At 46.3% G+C, this 12769-nt stretch overlaps 1 long non-coding RNA gene across 1 annotated transcript in view; it reads right to left on the bottom strand.

The window, feature by feature from the left end:
• The window catches only part of LOC138527369 (uncharacterized), a 201295-nt gene that overhangs the window by 155675 nt on the left and 32851 nt on the right, over positions 1-12769 (bottom strand). The gene's annotated exons all lie outside the window — the stretch shown is intronic.

Here is a 12769-nt window from a genome sequence, read left to right as displayed (position 1 = left end):
TTGATTCCTTTGAATGGAAGGCAGCAGCAAGGAGTAGGAATAGAGAGAGAAAATCGGATTTGGGGTACAGCCCACCACCCCTGGATGGGAAGCCAGCAAAGAAAGTGAAAACCCGTTTTTGGAGCAAAATGGAATAATGAGATTTTGATTATTACCCACAACTGCTAGATGACAGAATGAAAGGAAATTCGAATTGCTTACACTTTAGGAGATAGGGAAAGTTTAGAGAATACTAATCAGCACACCTGGGCAAAAATAGAAATGAAGTAGGAAAATCGGTTTTGAGAAAAAGCAAACGCAAAAGGGAAAAATACAGTGGCAAATGGAAATTCGTTTTACACTGGGTTTACTATGACAGCCAGCTCAGCAGAGGGATTTAGCTCACAATAGATAAATCAGTTTTCAATGACAAGGACAGAGGCACATAGCAGGTAGACTTCTAGGCAAAAGGGACTGCTCACAATGGGAACGGTTTGGGTTTTAATAGGACAGATGCAAATAGGAATTTGTTTGGTAATGCACACAATACACGGACAAATTCGGCTTTCAGTTACAAGGAGGCTAATTTTTTTGAGGCAACACTTTAATGACTAGAATAATTAAATACAACACCAGGGACAAGATAGTTGATTTCTAACTTCAACAATCTTGAACTGTGGATTTCAATGGGGAATTAATTGATTTACTTGAAAAAAAAACTAGGGATTTACACAGACAACTCAGAGGTTATACAAAGGAGATCTGCAAACATACCAAGGCTAGTAATAGAATTACACTGGCACTTGTTTGGGGTTTTCAATGGGGTTTTCAATGGGAGAAATATTGGATGCAATACTACAAAAACAGAGGTCTTATGCAATTTAGGGCTGGGGTATATGCTACTTGCAATGCATGCCTTAGTTTGGGATTCAGGAAAGCCAGCTGGATCTCAGGACACTCTGGACAGCTAGGGCAAGGGGTCCGGTCACTGCACTCTCAAGAATGGTAAGGTTCAGCCACCTTCTCTCTGTCCTCCTTCTCCTGTCTCCCCGGATTTTGGTGTGTCTCCTTCCTAGTACAGTCCCTCTTATATAGCATGAATGACATCACTAACTTTACAATCTAGGGGGAGTACCCTGTAATTATCCCTGCCGTTCGGATAGGACAGTTTACCATTCCTCTCTCTGCCCCCATCATGATTGGTTCAAGGGAAGAGTGGACCATCTATCTGTTTGCATTTATTACACTGCTTTGTTCTCAGCTCAACTTTTTGGCAAAAACTAGTTATGTATCATAACTTCATACCTATACTAGCCACCACCATATGAAACAGATATGCGGTTTTAGCTGGTCATAAGGAATTAGGTGAGCTGATCGCCAACTCCGTACGATGTAGCATGGCCATTTGGCACATTTTTGTCATTTTCATAAAATGTACAACAGTTATGACTTTGCAAATGGTCAAGCATGTTCCTAATTTCATTTTCCATCTTTTCACTAACTGTCACATTTGTCCCATTTTTAGATCAGCCAGAAATCTAGTCTGACTGGCCTTTTTAGTCCCCACAGTCCTAGGAAAATGTAATGAATACCTTTAAAACCGCCTGGAAATGACATGAAAAAAAATCAGAAAACAAAATTAATTCTCATTTTGAGTGCTGCAAAAATGCCTAGAATTAAATCATTTTTTTATTTTTAATTGGGGTGTCAGTCCCACCTCTGGGAGGGCCCCTTCACCCCCCCCCCCCACACAGCCATCTGTCTTCCTCTGGGCTCAGCCAGTAACCAGAGATTTTATTAGTCCTTTTGAACTTTTCAGTTTGCTCTTTGAAGTGGGTGCAGGAAGGGCTCACACCTCCTGGTCATGCTTTAGCCACACTTTGCTACCTTTGAAATGTCTGGGCCCCTGCCTTCATGTCTGGTAGAGAAGGGAATTATGACGCCCTCAGCAGCATCACATTTTATTGCGGGAAGGTTCACTGGTAGGTGTGACTTCCAGTTGGAAGCAGGGCTTTAATTGTGAAGTTTCCTGCCTTAGCCCATACTGGTTTTTCCTGTAGTATGTGTCTCTTCGAAGGTGATTGGAGTCTTGTGGGTAGGAACGTAATATACATTTGCTTGGGCAACCCCACCCCCATCATGTTTCCCTGACATTTTCTGCTTGAGCAGTGCTATCTTTCCACTGTGGCTTTTTAAAGCAGTTTTTCTTTTCACACGTTTGCAAGCTTTTTGCTTCTAGTGTTTAAAACCCTGTCTTGCAGGTTCACAGGATTCTTTGATTTCTCTCCTTTTTGTGCAAGTTTGCATTTGCTCTTGGTCCATTGATAATGAGGGGTAGGCCCCCTTTCACCTGGTTCTTTAATTTGACATGAACACAAAGAAAAAGCCAAGCCGTTTTTCGTTTGCAGTGTTTAAAGGGCTGCTGTTCATGTGCAAGGGAGAGCAAAAGACGTTTTTGGTTGTAGTGTTGAAATTCTTGCCCCCTCATGGGACATAAAAGTAAAGCAAGGCCGTTTTTGGTTGCAGTCTAGAACTTCTTGTCATTCAGATGAAATAAAAGAACAAGCACATTTTTGCTGGCAGTGTTTAAATTCTGCTATTCAAGTGAGAGGGGCTTCTGTCTAGGGCCTTTAAATGCACCCCACACATACATACTTAGAAATGCCAATAGAACAAGACCCCATGTCAATTCTTTAAGTAGTCTGCAAAAGTGAGCCTGAGCTCCTAGGAGGGTGTGTCTGAAAGGGGGTGTGGCTTGGCAGAGGGTTGGCACATATATATTAAGAGGCAACACTTATTTCAGCTGAATGCCGCCTGTTAGGCTATGCCCTCCTAAGAGCCCCGGCTTGATTTTGCAAAAGATCTGTGGTCTAACAGGCCGGAGCTAACCGGGGCAGAGCCAGGGCAGGCTCAGAAATATGGGTCTGAGGCGGGACCCCCAGGGGTCCCATAATGTCCCATGGAACACCTGGCTGCTAAAGGACAAGGCTTTTTTCTAATGCCTGAATTTCTCGCTCATGTGCGAGAGCTTCAGGCTTCAGAAAAAAATGCCTTTTCTCTATGATGCTGGCATTTGCCCCTGCGAGGCATCCCTTTAATCAAGACATGCCCTGGGCCATTGCCACCATTCTAGAAGAAAAGGCGAGGCTGTTGGAAGCCAAGGCCTTTTTTTCCTAATGCCTAAAACCCCAGCTTGTTTGCGGGAGCTTCAGGCTTTAGGGAAAAAAAGCCTTGGCTTCCAGCGGCCTCACCTTTTCTGCCTTTGTGGTGCTGCTGCCCCTCATCAGGCATCCCTTTAGCTAAGAGATGCAGCGATCACCCAACGGTGATCGCTGCATCTCTTAAAGGATTGCCTGGCAAGGTGTAGTGCCACCATTAAGCTTGAAAACATATGGCTGATGTTCCCTGGCAGGCATCCTTTTAGGTAATAGATGCAGAGATCAGCACCCTCTCCCCCATTGAACTGCCTGGCAGGGGTGCCTGGAGCCCATTAAGCCGGGGCTTGTCAAGGGGGCATGGCCTAACAGGCCCAGGCAATGGCCCACGCCCTCTTGATGAGCCCCACCTCATTGTCCGTTGCCACTTAAGGCACTGCTCAACAACCCCCCCACCCCAACAGACCCAGATCAGCAGAGGGAGTATGGGACGTTGTCCCTTTAAGTGTGAGTTTGTGGAGCCATTATTTGGGCAGCAACTGTGAACATCTTGTCACTGTTTCCTTTGGGGCACATTTCTTAGCTACAGATCTGCATCTCATATAAGCAAGAACTTCAACATCCCCTCCCCCGCTGGCTTCTCAATATTAGCATTCTAGAAAACAAATAATGAATGCAAACATGAGGCTTTTAACTGCCGATTCCCTTTCCAGGTTCATGGCTCGTGTTGCCCTGCAGATGGGGCCTTTGCACTGCAAAAATACGCCTTGCACCGCTCCGTGAATCAGGGTGTTTGTTGGCAGCGCAAAGTCACTTCGCACCGCATTAAAGGTTCCATGAATTAGACCCTTAATCGTATCATGCCCAGCAGCAAGCTGGATACACGCCTGTGTCAAAGACGCATCATCATCGATTTGGCACCACATTTGAGAGGCCACACTGATGCACGCTTGCGTATGCTTCCCGCTCATTTCCCTTCTGCCCTCCGAGTCATTTTCATCTCCAGCCTGGATGGCGCCGCGGCCCTCCCCCGGTGCTTCTTGTTTCTACTCTTGCATGCTGTAAAGCTGACGTCCACATACATCCTCTCTCGTGGCCGCTGCAGGACAGGTGATCCCACCGGCCCCACACGTCTACATTTGCAAAGGCTCCCTTGGTACTCCCCAAGCCACTGGTGCCGCACCACCACCGTCTGACTGGTGGATGAACCAGAAATCTCAAACCACCAAACCAGTCCCCATTAAAGACAGCACGCTTTTTAAATTGGCCTACCTTGATGATCCGTTCACATCCAACTTCTCTGTTCCACGCTATCTTTCGATTATGTTTATAAAGACCTACGCGTGCAACCAAGCCATTTCCCTGCACAAGACCATTTCCCCATATCTCGCTTGCACAGGCCATGGAGGTCCGCGGTGGATGGGATTAGAATGTGCTAACCTTTTTTTTTCTTTAAAACTGTATTTTTATTCTTTGCAGGTACTGAAACTTTTTTCCAATGTTCACAGTAGTCAGATGGAGCACAGTGGGGAGTGTGGGCACAAGGTGGGGCTGTGTCTTTGACTCTTGAAAATCCAGTTGTAAAACCAAGATTAACAGTTATAGGCTCTGAGTACTTTGCATGCTGGTACTTGTAGGCTTCCATTCATACGCTATTTGCACAACATTATACTTAGAGGATGTATATACTGTCAGGTTGATTTTTATGTGATTTGTGCACTTTCAAGTCATTGCTATAAATTGTAGTGTTTTTTCAGGCCATCATTTTACAAGCCTATTTACTCCACCGCAGCCCACCCCATCCCAGGTAGTGGATGCTCAAAGCACCTTTTTTTGACTTCCTGCACTGGACACAGAGCCTTTTTAATCTGATAATGCTAACCACCTATCATGCACAATGCCAACTTGTACCTGTGCGTGCACCGATTTCTGTAGGTTTCTTTAGAACAAATGTGAGGAAACATAAAACATCAATTTCAATGCCAAAATGAGTGCGCAATACAACATATGCCACATTGTCAACAATATGTTATTGCATTTTTCTGACCCTGCACCTTTTGGCAACTCCTGGGTTTCTTTCAGGGAGTTAGGGTAGTGGTGGCTTGGGGCCAAGGATGTCAGAAGTCACAGACATTTGATTTGGGAACAGTTTGTAATTTTATCTAAGGAAATGCACTACTTTTTTGTAAAGGTTTTCTTGTAAAACCAAAAACAAATAAATAAAAAAAAAAAAAAAAAAAAAAACATTTGATTTGGTTTATCCAGGATTATATGTGATGTCCTTACGCGGCACGATCAATGACACACGTATCCACACAGATCGTCTTGCAAGTATAACTAACTTTATTGGCGGGACGTCGTTTCTCACATGGCGTGTGGTCACATGGCCCAAACAGGCATTGAGTTGTGGTGACACGTGCTATCTGAAAGCAGACACTACATCCCCCTGGCCCCCCATGAAGTAATAACAGGTCGACCCATTTCTTCTACTCACCGTCTTGGGCGTTTTATCGTCCGGCGTGGCCTTCCGTCTGCCCTCAGGGTGGTGTTGTTCCGCTCTTCTCCTTGTTGAATGTCTTCTGCCTGGGAGTCTTCTTCGTCTCCTGGGTACCCGGACTCCTCATTGGTCTCGTCTCTATCTATCCTTCTCTCACTCGGCTCTCTTGGTCCTTGCTCATTGATCTTCCTAAAGGAAGACACATTTCTGGTCACCCTCTGATCAGCCCGGGTGGCAGTGAGCATGGAACCTTTTATTTTTGGCACACTTGGTGGCTCAGGGTCAAATGGAGGCTTCCCTTTGTGGGTCGCTGACTGCTGAACTGGGATGGTCTCCCCTTTCAGGATATCAGATGCTTGTGCCTTCTGCCGGTGGTCTACGACCCTCTTCATCCTGTCTTTTGCCTCCTCGTCATTCCTTCTTATGTCCGGTTGCTTCCTGTATCTGTCTTCTTATGTGAGGTGTGTGTGAGTCTCGTTCTCATGCGCTGTTTATGAACATCAGTTCTGCTAGCCAAGCTCCTGTTGAGCTGTAGGGTGTGTTTCTGAAAGAATTGTTCACCACGATGCACACCTTATTCACATATGTATTCAAGTATCTCAGATTTTGACTATAGGCAATTCATCTTAAGGTGAATATAATTTTACAACCAACCATTAACACTTGGGGAAGACTTCTTATGTACTAAGTTTACAGCTCCAGTATATGCCTGATTGGGTGTTCAAAATAACACATACAAGATGAACCAGGATGCCCTACCATCCCGCTAACCAGTATAAAGTGGGGCTGCCCCCAGTTAGGAGAACATCCTTGGATAATACATCTCCCACTCTCAAAAAATCTAAAGACTCATTTTGTGTAAGAAAAAAAGAATGTTATGTCCCTGATGAAGAGTGAAAGCAATACTCGAAACACGTTGGGCCAGACCAAAATTGAATGTTTTTTGTCAAAATTTGAATAAATATCTGTTTTAGATAAACAAATGAATTGTCAGATATTAATTGGGTCATCTCAGAGAAATTTCCCTGCCATCGCAAGGAAAATAAAACCACTAAATTAAAGAACCAGGAACTACCTAGAAAACTAAGAGGATATATCTGTATTTCTTCCATAGCAATACAAATATATACCTCTACTATCCTTTATGATTCCATACAGGCCTCGGCCCTTGTTGATAGTGTGCAGGGGCCGCGGGTTTCCTTAATTAGGAAACCATTTGTCCTATGGGTGTGTTTCTGAAGTCACAAAATAGTTGGGAGATAGTCTGTTCTAAGGGTTTGTGTGTGCTACTAGCCACCCTCATCACCCTTTTGATGTTGGCCATAAATCTTTCGACGGCCCCGTTTGCTTGAGGCCACAGGGGTGTCCCTCTCCGGTGGTGGAACCCTGTGTATCGGGCAAACTCTTTAAAGTCATTTCCGGTGAATGGGGGACCCATTGTCTGAGGAAGGATAGCTCAGAGGCAACATGTTTGTCTGGGAAGCAAGACAACCAAGCGCAACACAGGTTCGAATCCCGATCCTGTGCTTAGAAACCACTCATTGGTCTTAACTGCGTTATAAAAGAGCAATTATAAATTGTCTGACTTTACTACTTTCCGGATGGCGTAGATTGAAAAGATGTGGTCTAACGCTAGGATCACAAATGTAGCTGCATGTTGACGGCAGCAGCTGTATCTCTGGGTACCGTGATCGTTCGTTCAGTACCATCAGGACCTATATGCCCGATCGGAGAGAACCAATGTAGTCTATCGCCACCTCTTCCCACACATGCTCAGGCAGCTACGTCATCTGGAAGGGTTTGGGGACTGTGTGGGGTTGTAGATGTGGCAGGCTTTGAGGGTGCTGTCCATGCCGGGGAACCATACCTTCTGTCTGTGGAGCCTCTTGGTGGGCACTATGCCCTGGTAGTCCCTCGTGGGCTGCCACCACTACTATTCGTGGTTGCAGGGGAGATTTATTTATTTATTTTATTGTATTGGGCATTTGTAAGGCGCTTATACATCAAGAAATTGTGTTTCAAAAGCGCCCAGAGGGCAAAGGGAAGGGAACAAGGGAACAGTAAGACAGTGGAACGTGATAACAGTGATGAGCAGAATACAATCCAAGGGCGGTCCCACTAGGCCTTGTGAACATTTGGTATTATTATCTGGTTCCCTTTTAGTATCCAGTCTGATTGTGCAATTGAGAGCTCTTCTTTCACTCGTGCAAGCTGTCCTTGGTAGGTGGTCTCTGTGTAGACTGCCTTAATAATAGCAGGGTGGTGTGCAGAGAGAGCGCGCGACATGGGCCGGTATACATGTAACGTGCACTTGAGCATGCACGTGCATCATAATGATTCTTTTATAACGCGCTTAGTACCACAGATTGGGCCCCATTACGAGGAAGGCGGTAGGGGGTTAACGGGGCCGGTAGAGCTACCGCCTCATTACAAGGACCGCTCGCGGGTTTTACCAGATATCCTTAGCGGGTCCCGCGAGCAGCCCAGCATGCTAACAACGGGCCCGTCATTAACGGGCCCGTTGTTAGCATCATCCCCATTCCCACCGAGCCCTATGGGGGCTGAAATGGGAATGGGGGTGGACCGGGTCTGGATTCCTTGAATGGGGAAATACCGGGCCCTTCAAGGTCGGAATGGCCCGGTATTTCCCCATTCAGTGAACCCGGACCCGGTACCCGGAATTCCCGCAAAAAGAGGCCTGGCTACCTCCTTCCTCGTAATGAGGCCCATTGTGTTTCTAAGTGAGGGATCGGGATTCGAACCTGTGTTGCGCTGCCTTGCTCCCAAGACAAAGGCGTTGCCCCTGAGCTATCCCCCCTCCCCATCATTGTACAAGTGGGTGAGACATTATTTGAAGGGGAAGACCGGGGGTCAATTAGTGGGAGGGGCTCCCTCTCCGTTTTAATATGGTCTTAAATAATGTCATTGATGGGGTAGCTTTAATGTTGGGGGCGGAGGGGGCTCAGGGAAGAGGGGCCAGTAGAACGAAGCACGAGGAGGGTGGGGGGGGACTGAAAGGCTGTGGGGGGAAGAGGATCGCAGAGTTTAAGGACGGGGGGGGGGTGGAAAGCGATATGCAGTCCTAAAGGTCGAGGGGCTGGGGTGGCAAGGTTATGGATAGACCTGTAACCGAGGAATAGGAACTTCGCATTGCAAGAAATCCAGCGTTGTGTTGGTGTGTAGACGTGGGGGGGGGGTCTGGCTAGGTTTTCGAGGCAGCAGGTAGCAACGTTCAGAAGGTTCTTCAGAGGGTGAAAAGAGCAGTGTCTATGTGTATATACGAAGCCTGGCTTTGCGAAGGTCATCTGCCTTCTCTGTCCACCAGGGGACAGTGTGGCATAGGGAGAGCCCCGCTCCTTGCCTGCAGAAATAAAAACATCAAACAAATCCGGCGAAAGAAGCCCCTTCGTGTGGAGAACATGTTTTTCAAATCCTGCGATACAGCCGGAAGGGCGAGCATGCCAAGAAGGGTGGAAAACACGGAGGGGTGTTGGGGGGGCTGCAGCCGGAGAAGGGAGTCTGCAAAATGCGACTGACTCTGCCACCCTCCACCCCCCCCTCCGCCGACCAGTGAGCCTGACAGGTGACTGGGTGGCCATGAGGGCTGCTTTCCTTTCTCGGGCCTCACCTTCCCCTGCCCTCGACCTAACCTCTTCTCTAATCCAACCTACCACGTGACTGACTCCTGCAAAGCCCAGCTCGAGCTTCTTTTGTGACTGACTTTTCCAAATCTACTACCACGAGCACTCTGGGCAGGGGTGGACTGGCCTATAGGGAACTCTAGAGCCTTCCAGGTAGGCCTCTGCACCCTGGCAGGGGTGGACTGGCCTATAGGAAATTGGAGATTTTCCAGTGGGCCTCTGCACTCTGGGCAGGGGTGGACTGGCCTATAGGTAACTCTGGAGATTTCCCAGTGGGCCTCTGCACTCTGGGCAGGGGTGGACTGGCCTATAGGGAAGTCTGCAGATTTCCTGGTAGGCCTCTACACTTTGGGCAGGGGTGGACTGGCCTATAGGGAACTCTGGAGCCTTCCCAGAAGGCCTTGGCACTCTGGGCAGGGGTGGACTGGGCTATAGGGAACTCTGGAGCCTTCCCAGAAGGCCTCTGCACTCTGGGCAGGGGTGGACTGGCCTATAGGAAAGTCTGCAGATTTCCTGGTAGGCCTCTGCACCCTTGGCGTCTTTTGTGTGGTATTTCCAAATTTCCCCATAGGAAAAGGGTTGGTCCTGCTGAAAATGTGTAAAATGGGGCCACTTTGAAAATGAGCTCCGGGGCCTCTTTTGGGTCCCAGTCCACCCCTGCCTGCGTGTCGGTCGGGGCCCAGGGGAACCGGGCAACAACCAACCTCAAACTGTCTGCTAGCTCCCTGCCTTCCTGCTTCAAGCCGCAGACATGTGACTAACAGCCCCCACCACACTGCCTGCCTGCCACGTGACTGACTCCGCCCCAGACCTATAAGTCCTGACATCTCACTGACTGTGTCCCATCACTGAGAAGACCCTGTGAAACCAGCCCTACTGCGACAAGACCACATAGACCAAGAAGAAACCCAAACCGCGACTACACACTCAACCCGAGAAGATGGAGTAATGACCCTAGTAAAAAAGAAATCCACTTTTTGGATTGTTTTGGGATTGCTTCTGGCTTGTTTTCAAGCTGCAGATTTTTTTTGGATTTATTTTGGATTTTTTGGGGATTTTTTCAAGCAAGGATTTATTTGCCTTGGGTAGGAGGATTTATTTTGGAGTTTTACTGACTTGTTTCTCAGTAAAAACAATCCACTAACACTAATTGGCAGGCAAGCATTTCTAAAGGATTTATTTTGGAGTTTTACTGACTTGTTTCTCAGTAAGAACAATCCACTAACACTAATTGGCAGGCAGGCATTTCTAAAGGATTTATTTTGGAGTTTTACTGACTTGTTTCTCAGTAAAAATAATCCACTAACACTAATTGGCAGGCAGGCATTTCTAAAGGATTTATTTTGGAGTTTTACTGACTTGTTTCTCAGTAAAAACAATCCACTAACACTAATTGGCAGGCAGGCATTTCTAAAGGATTTATTTTGGAGTTTTACTGACTTGTTTCTCAGTAAAAACAATCCACTAACACTAATTGGCAGGCAGGCATTTCTACAGGATTTATTTTGTATTTTTTTCATCTTGTTTCTCAATAGAACCAATCCAGCAACACTACACATTTTTACTGCATTTATTTTGGATTCTTTTGCAAGCAAGGCTACATTGGAAGATTTATTTTTGATTTTTTCCAACTTGTATCTCTGTAAAAACAATCCAGTAACATAGGCACACATTTTTACTTCATTTAAATGTTGGAAAAATAATGTCAAACTGCACTTAACTAATTTCTCCAGTAAATAATGCCCAGTCGCTATCATTCAGGGTGTATCAATTTGCAGCAATGGGTAGAAGGAATGCTAACACCTCGGCCATCCCATCTCCCATCGCGCCACCTGACTCGCTGGATGGTGGCTGACTGTCTCCTGCCTGCCACCCGGTACAGCTGTACCCCTCCTCTGTGCTCCTCTGTTTACCACCCCTGGCTGTATATCTGTTCTGTTACGTTTGAAAAAAAAGAATGCACCCGCAATTACTATTTTATTTCTTTCTTTTATTTATTGGATACTTTGTAAGTCCCCTACACATAAAATGGTGTTTCAAGGCACCTCAAGACAAAATAAAGGGGGCAGGAGAGAACAAGGGAGAAAGATAACAACATTCCGGCTATGCCTTGTGACATTTGGATCATTGGCAGCAAACCATGCCTGAATAGCCTACTGTCTCTACCCCAAACAATAAATACTATGTATGGTACTCTTAAATAATTTACATTTCTTATGCAGATGTAAGTAAACCAAGCAGAAAAGAAGCAGAAAAGAAATAATATGATTACCAGGTGGGGCTAGTGGCCGGCACTTGCTTCTGGCAGGCACTGGGCCACGATGGGGGGTTAGGCCAGAGTCCTAGGTGAGGCTTGTGCTGGCCCGAGCTCCGCTGGGATCTCCTAGCTCTAGTCTCCCCACCTAAGAAAACACTCCTTTTGGGTTTAGCTTTAAAAATGCCATATCACAGTGAGAAAACATGTCCAAACTGGATGTACAATGTAGGCCAGTCTTATAGTCAGGCCTGGCCGAAGAGGTATGGGGGCCTAATTCAACATGATGGTTGGGGGACCCTTTGCTTACAATGCAAAACAGTCTGAGGCACCTGTGGGGTGCATACATCATAATGGAGAGCAAGAAATACAGCCATGGGTTAATAGCTGCCGATTTTCCCATTGCACTTGCACGATGCAAATGCAACGTGCCTGAAGATCCTCTGTCTGTTCTCCCTTGTCTTCTCCCCTAAATTGCACTGGTAAAACTGCAAAATCGCTGACGGGCCTATTTGCAGTGTCTCAACTGTTAAATGTATATTACACACTTACTGTGCCTCTGGAGACTATTATCGTCTCAGAATTTCAAGGTATACTAGACTGGGGGCAGCAAGATCAAAATGATTTTCCCATGATAAGACACTTTAGGGAAGTGGTGAAATCAGGATTGGAGTCCAGTCTTGCAATTAAAGTACTTAACCACATATCTTCCCAGCTACAGCTTGTGGACATGTCTGGGTTTTGATGGAGATGGCTTAAAAAGTATGCAAATCACATGATAAACCACGCTGACAAACATTTCCTTATAGAAATATGTGTAACACGAAAAAGAAAAAAAACACAATTTTTGTTGCCCCAACCCATCCTCCTCCCCATTTTCACTGGAAAGCTACAAGTACCAGAAGTAATATAAGCCCAATCTCCAAGTAAAAACCACTGAACAGGTTATCATGCCATGTTCATTCTAGAGAGGAGTGCCTGCTACCTTTTTTGTATTTTTTCAAGGAACTTGGGGTTGGTCATCCTCCATTACCTGGGAGAACACAGACGTGGACCCCTTGCTCACTGTGCTCAGAGAGGCACAGCTCCACCTCACTGATGGGACCCAACAAGGCTGAAACACGTGTATGGGGTTGCTGTTGGTACTCTTGTTCAAAGGAGGTTTGCCTGGCATTTTGGTGCTGTAGTGTCCTTGTGGGCGGGACAAAGACTGATATGCAAATGGATATTCCTCCTTTGTGAA

Source organism: Ambystoma mexicanum, chromosome 14, assembly GCF_040938575.1.
Source record: "Ambystoma mexicanum isolate Mex_15411 chromosome 14, UKY_AmexF1_1, whole genome shotgun sequence".
NCBI classification, from domain to species: Eukaryota; Metazoa; Chordata; class Amphibia; order Caudata; family Ambystomatidae; genus Ambystoma; species Ambystoma mexicanum.
The sequence above is the reverse complement of the archived record's forward strand: the minus strand, read 5'-3'. Positions and strand labels throughout refer to the sequence as shown.